Genomic DNA, 6,544 nt, shown 5'->3' with positions numbered 1-6,544 from the left:
TAGTACTGCCTAATTTGTCGCCGGCTGCAAGGGTCTACTTTAAGATGCTCCTTCAAATGGCGTCGGAGAAGGAGGAGGGCAAATTATGACTTCCCGCGGTAAACTGACACAATTAAATCTGAGAGATCGCCGCCGCGAAATCGAGGCCCATTGATAAATTCTAATTGTTAAATTTAATAGCCATATCGATCGCTCTGCGCTTGACCGCAAAGGCCTTCGACGACGTTGGCTGAAAACGCGGCCCCATTCGCGAGGCCATTCGAATTTATTGGTACAAATGGCATTCTTAATGATGGTCAGGTTACCATCTTGAGGAGCATCGCTGGCATTGGCATTGGCATCGGCATTGGTATTGGCATTGCTGGGATCCCTCGGATCGCCGACATCGGCGCCTGTTTGTGCCGCTTTGTCGGCACTTGGCCGCTTTGCAGTTTGTCGCAGTAGCAACAGTCGCAACAGCAGCAGCAGCAGCAAAGTTGCTGCAACAGCGGCAGTTTTCCCAAAGCATTATAACCGATTTTTATTGCTCGCCATATATTTCATCTTATTGAGTCGTTTGCCTTCCCCGGATGGCCATTTGGTACGGGCGGATTGGCCAGGGGAAAGGAACTCGATCGATGACAACAAGTGCGCCGGCTCGATTGTTTCTGCTTGTGAGAAATGTGCAGGAAATGATTTTGACATTGCGAAGGTGCAGTTGAGCTTAGCAAATATCTTGCTGATCTGGGCAGCACAATGGGCACACAGGGAAACATAAAAGATTGCTATTTTACGAACCACGAAGAGATCGCAATCATTATTTACTTTGCTCCCAACTTACTCCACTGGCCACTAATCCCTAATGGCTTATAATCTTAGCTCTTTGAGATAATAAAACACACTCATCTTAATACATACAAATCCTTTTTGTAAACTGTCTCTCCTTATAATTTCTACATATGCGATGCAGCTAAGGTATCAAATATAATAACACAACATGTTGGTCATTCAATGAAATGAATCCCAATCCCTAAAAGCTATGTTTCTCTGCGTGCATCCACTGGCAGTTCCATCTGCAATCGGAATGCCATCAGTTAAGAGTCGCAGAATCGGAACTCGCCCTGCGATCAGCTAACAATAAACTGCGAGCCACACCCAGAGTCAGGCAAATGATAGGGCGAGAATGCCTGCCTAACTGAATTAACCGGCTAATCAGCGGAGCGGCCAGGTAAGCCAGGTGAGCCAGGTGAGCCAAGTGAGCCAGGTAAGCCACCATACACCACCATACACACTATCCACTAGCTCTGTTAACGGGGAGTGAGTGAGTGGCTATGATGGCCCGTCCTGGCCCGACTTCATCATCGGGCGATAGCCATCAACATGGCGCAGGAAGAGGATGAAATGCGTAGGTCGCAGCTGGGAATGCGCCAGCGGATGGGACGATGCCATGGCAATGGAGACGAAGATGGAGCTCCATGCCGGTTGGGATGAGCCAGCAAATCCACACGAGTACACAGAAAAAACCAAGAACATATTTCTACATTTTTAGCATAGCATGAATATGGATATTTTTATTAAACAACAGCTAAACTTTAAACTATCTCTCGATTCCTATGCAATATAATATCATATAACATGTTTAATGTTTAATTGCCAAGCTTGGCAATTTAGACACCGAATTAATGAACGTTTTTCTCCGTGAATGAGGGACAGGCTTTGGCAATGCCAGAGGGCCAGCCTCCTTCTTCGCCGCCGTCTCTAATTTGGCTGGGGCAAATAAATGTCGTTACAAATCACGATGGAATTCAAACTGAACCGTGTCGAAGTGGAGGTAGAAGCCGGAGTTTGGGTCCAAGCGGAGTCTAGGGAGCGATAAATGGCAGTCTGCGACTGGGATGCCTAGACCCCGACTTCCACTGCGACTTCGACTTTGGCTGAGACTGCGAATGCGACTGGGACTGGGACTGGGACTGAGACTCGGACTTGGGTTGGCTCATTATTTAATGGACTGATCGATCATAAAAAATGAGCTACATGTGAGCGCAGTATGTAAGTACAAGTTGTAGTCGCCGTTCATGCCGCTGCATTCAGGCGGAGTGGGATCGGTTGCGTTTGAAACCCAAATGGAGCTTGTCATGTCGAGGGGTTTTGCTTATGAGTGGTACAAATGTTTTAGGCCACAATTGGAGCACTTCTGTTTGACAGTGCGTATGATTTATGCGCCTGCTGTTGCAGCTACATCTACATCCACATCTACATCTCTTACATCGGTTATATTGCTGCAATGGCATTTGCAACTGCAACAGCGACTGCATTTGCAACTCGAGAGATTTCCATGCGCACTTCCGCCGGAATTGCAGGCTTGACTTTTCCGTCTGGCCGCCGGCTTTTGCTAACCGAAAATAACTAACTGAAGCAAAAAGAAGGCCGAGAAGGATGCTGCTGAAAAAAAAAGTGCAACAGCTTGGGCAAGTGTGGTTGCAACTCCGTATTTAGCCAGCAGTTTATTAGGCGGCAGAAGAGTCCTGCAGGACTTTTCACATCCGCTGACAGGGGCCAAAAGCAAAAGCAAATGGTAGAGCCACTGCCGCCGCACCAGCAGCAGCAACAACAATACGAAGTCCACCAGAAAGGCAACCAACAAAATTCAGTGGAGCAATTTCTATGAAATTTATTTCACATGAAGATTTATCGCGATTCCAGACAGTTCTGGCGACACCTGCCAACGCCTACAAATGTAATTTATGGCTCTCCCGCATTATGCACACCAGCTCACACAAACACACACCATCACACACAGCATGTGGCAACTGTCGCTGGTATATCATGCCCCTCTGACCCCGCTCCAGTCACCCCCCCCCCCCTGCCCCCAAAAAGCCCCAAAGACCCCGCCCATCCCCCATCCACCGTTTAGCACACAAAATGCTCATGAGCACCAGCCGATTCTGCTTCTGCCCCGGGACTCCGACCTCAGCCCCCGAAAAGCCTGACACTCATCATCCAGCTGAAGGCGTCATCCGCTGCCCACGATATTAAATATATAGTTGTATATGTCGCCAAAATTTTAATCAAGTTGCAAGAAGAACAGGGGTATTTTCCCTTCATTATGTTAAGTCCTAAAATTGAGCAAATTAAAAAGTTGTGTGCTTCAAGAAGGCATAACACATTCATAACTAGGTCTCAGAATTGGTGGTATCTCGTAAAAATATCCCAAAATTTATAAAAAGCAATACCCGAACTATTCACACAAGGGATTGAGGTTGACTTGTAAGTTCCTCTAAAATGTGCACACCCATGCATCCACTTTTTAAAATATTCTTCGCCACCCTTGTTAAGTCGCTTTGAATGGCTTGTGGCGAATGGATTATGAGCAACATGAATCTATTACCGATCAGGCGAGTGGCTTCAGAGTTTATTAAATTATCTGAGGCACTCGCAACCAACTGGTCCATGACCAACAAAATCAAACGATGGGGGACACCACGTCATCCCATTATATCCCAACCTGGGGTTACTACCGTAATCCGCACACTTAGTCGGCTGTACGGTTTCTGGACAACCCCTGGCAAGAACCGGGAAAAGAAGGGAGCCAATCCTTTGATATGTTGAACAAAGTGCCACTTGGCACAAGTTCCAACGACATGCGATGTACATTTGCATACATATGCCAGGAGGATGGGTTTAGGATGGGGTACCATTCCAAAAAATGGAAAAAGGATGCCGAGAGTGGAGTATGAGAGAGGGGGCGGTATGAAACCACAGCAACAAGAGCAACTGTCATTTTGAGCTTTTTGAGAAATTCATAAACTGAAAAAGTGGATTTTCATACGAAATTTCTGCGTGTGACTGTCGGAGTGGCCAACTTTGAAATTCAAATGTGGTGCACTGACAGCACCACCATCAGTACCATTCCCAGTACCATTCGCAGTACCATTCGCAGTACCATTCGTAGTACCACCAACTCCTCCAACTTTTCCAACCCAGCCACCCACTCGTCTGAGCCACCTTACAACCTGCTCAGCGTGTCGCACGCATGAACACCTCGCCTGAAGGACCTCTGATGTAGCTGCTGCAAGTGCTGCTACTGCAAGTGCTGCTGCTGCAGATGTTGCCGAGGGGGAGAATAAATAGTGTTGCTGCTGTGCCGTTGCAAACAACATAAGTCGCACTAATGCCCATAAAAGTGGCACCCTCCCCTGGAATCCAACGCTCCAGGTTCTGGCCCAAAACCCAAAGTGCTTGAGATAAAGCCGAGCACCTGGAATGGAATGAAATGGAATGGAGTGACAAGTGGCCAGCATTTCATGCGAACTGCAGCAGACGACGACATTTTAATGATAAACACTCTCTACTCTCGACTCTTGGGGTTCAACTACTACTACTACTACTACTAGTTCTACGGCTCCACTTCCACAACTCAATAAAGTTTGCGTCAAATGAAATGTGGCCAGAGAAACGCAATTTAATAATTAACAGCACGAGCAGGCCAGCAGCAATGCCGGCCGCCTTTATTATTGTTATTAACATTTTTGCGAATGCCGTGAGGCGGGTTTTTAATTGATGGCCCCTCTCTAATGCAGTTGTACAAAAGCTGATGGGCCTCCGCACTGAGTAGGGGCATGAGTTAGGACCTATAAGTATAGGCACCATAGGTTCCGCACGAGGGGAGTACTCGAGTACTCCGCGGAGTCAGTTGCTGACTCGCTCTTTTGCATGTGCCACGCCCCTCCACCAGAGGCACCATCGAGGGGTCTCCCTCACTCGCGGGCCATTATGAAATTATCGTCATCGTCTACGGTCAACACCCGCCCCTCCTTTGGACCCCGCGGATATCCAGGCCAGGCCAGACCAGACATTGCTGGCCGGAGACATTGGCCAGTCCTACGGACTGCTGCCCGCAGGCCATAAAATGCACCAACCGAATGGGCCTACGACGTTTCCTTACTCTTGCATTTGCAGAAGCCAGAAGCCTAATTGCAATTTACCTTTTGCCCCCTTTTGCCTCCCGCCGGATCGCGCATCTCCTGCCAGCTAGCCGTTGAGAATTTTAAATTGTTTAATGGTGACTAACTTACGATTCCAGCCCGAGTTAATTACGCCGGGGTGCATATTTGCCGAACCGACTTCATGGCCCCAGGACCACACCTCTTGCGAGGCGAAGGGGCCACGAAAGCGGCCATAGAAATGACAGACACTCACTTGGCGGGCACTGAGAGAAAATGGGTAGTAGCACAGGATATCGCATCTCAGTTCATCAGAAACCAAGTGTATCATTATCCTAGATATCCAAAAGATTTTTTGGGATAACATTTCTACTAATGATTCATACTAAGGAAAAAACCTATAGCCACCATTTTCTCTCAGTGTAATGTTAGCCAACAGGTGGCAGCAGCGAGACGGAGAAAAGGAAAGGGAATCGAGCGAACGATAGCATTTGTGAAAAATTAAACAAAATGAATTTGTAATTTCATGTCATAAATTATTGGTCGCTAACTCGCAGTTGGAGCTAGAATCGAGAACCGAGAACCGAGAACCAAGTGGCTTTTGCTCCAAAAGGAGAACTGCAGATAGGTGGACCCAGATCGGGGACCTGGCCAGAAAATGTAAAAGCTGAAATTACGCTAAATGCTGATTAAGTGAACATTTATCATCGCTAGTTGGCTGCGCGGTCTCTCCTGAAAACAGAAAACAGAATGCAGAATGCAGAAAACTGCAAACTGCAAACTGCACATTGCGAGCTGAAAACTGCAGCTGTATCGAGGAAGTGAATGTGCATGCGAATGGGGGGCGCCTGTTGGGTTAGTTAATTTTCTTGGAAAAGCGACAGCCAACAGAAGCTGCCTTCCATGTCCGAGTCCATGTCCATGTCCGATGGACGCCCAAGGCTCTTGGCTCAAAAACAGCTGTTCGGCGATGAAGGAGGGCAGGAGGAGCCAGTTGGAGCTGCTGAATAAATGAGTCCACAACCCGGTAGTCGGTAGTTGGTAGTCGGTAGTCGGTAGTCGTGGCAGGGAATTAAGTGGTAAAAGTTGTCCCAAGATGATTGGCATGCACCACTCGAATTTCTGAAAGTGCAAAAATAACTAAGCCAGATTCTGATTTAAGGCATAAACAAGATGATTTGAATACCAAGTGGTAAAATGATATAACCCATTAACATTTTAGAGTATTAAAATATAAACTATGGTTCGATTTAGAGTTTATTTCTTAGCAATAAGAACCCAACTGCCGCCCATTCTTGGAATATTTTGATCGCTGGCCAACTAAGAAATAAAACCATGTTGCAAATCCTATAAGGAACCACTCGACAGGCGGACAAAAAAAGTGAGGAGAACAAATGAAATGAGACCTGGCCAGGACAAAATGTCGGCTTATCAAAGCCAAGCTCATGTCCGCAGAGCAGTGTCCACCGTCCACCGTCCAGTGTCCACTGTCCACCGTCCAGTGTCCAGTTCAATGGCCATGGACAATGAGGGAAAATCAAAGACAATGACAAGTAGCCGGGAGATGAAAATTCAAGAAGATGCAACGTCAATTTGATACATATTTATGATAATATGCTGGC

This window comes from Drosophila santomea, chromosome 3R (genome assembly GCF_016746245.2).
Source record: "Drosophila santomea strain STO CAGO 1482 chromosome 3R, Prin_Dsan_1.1, whole genome shotgun sequence".
NCBI lineage: Eukaryota > Metazoa > Arthropoda > Insecta > Diptera > Drosophilidae > Drosophila > Drosophila santomea.
Note: the sequence above shows the minus strand (reverse complement) of the source record.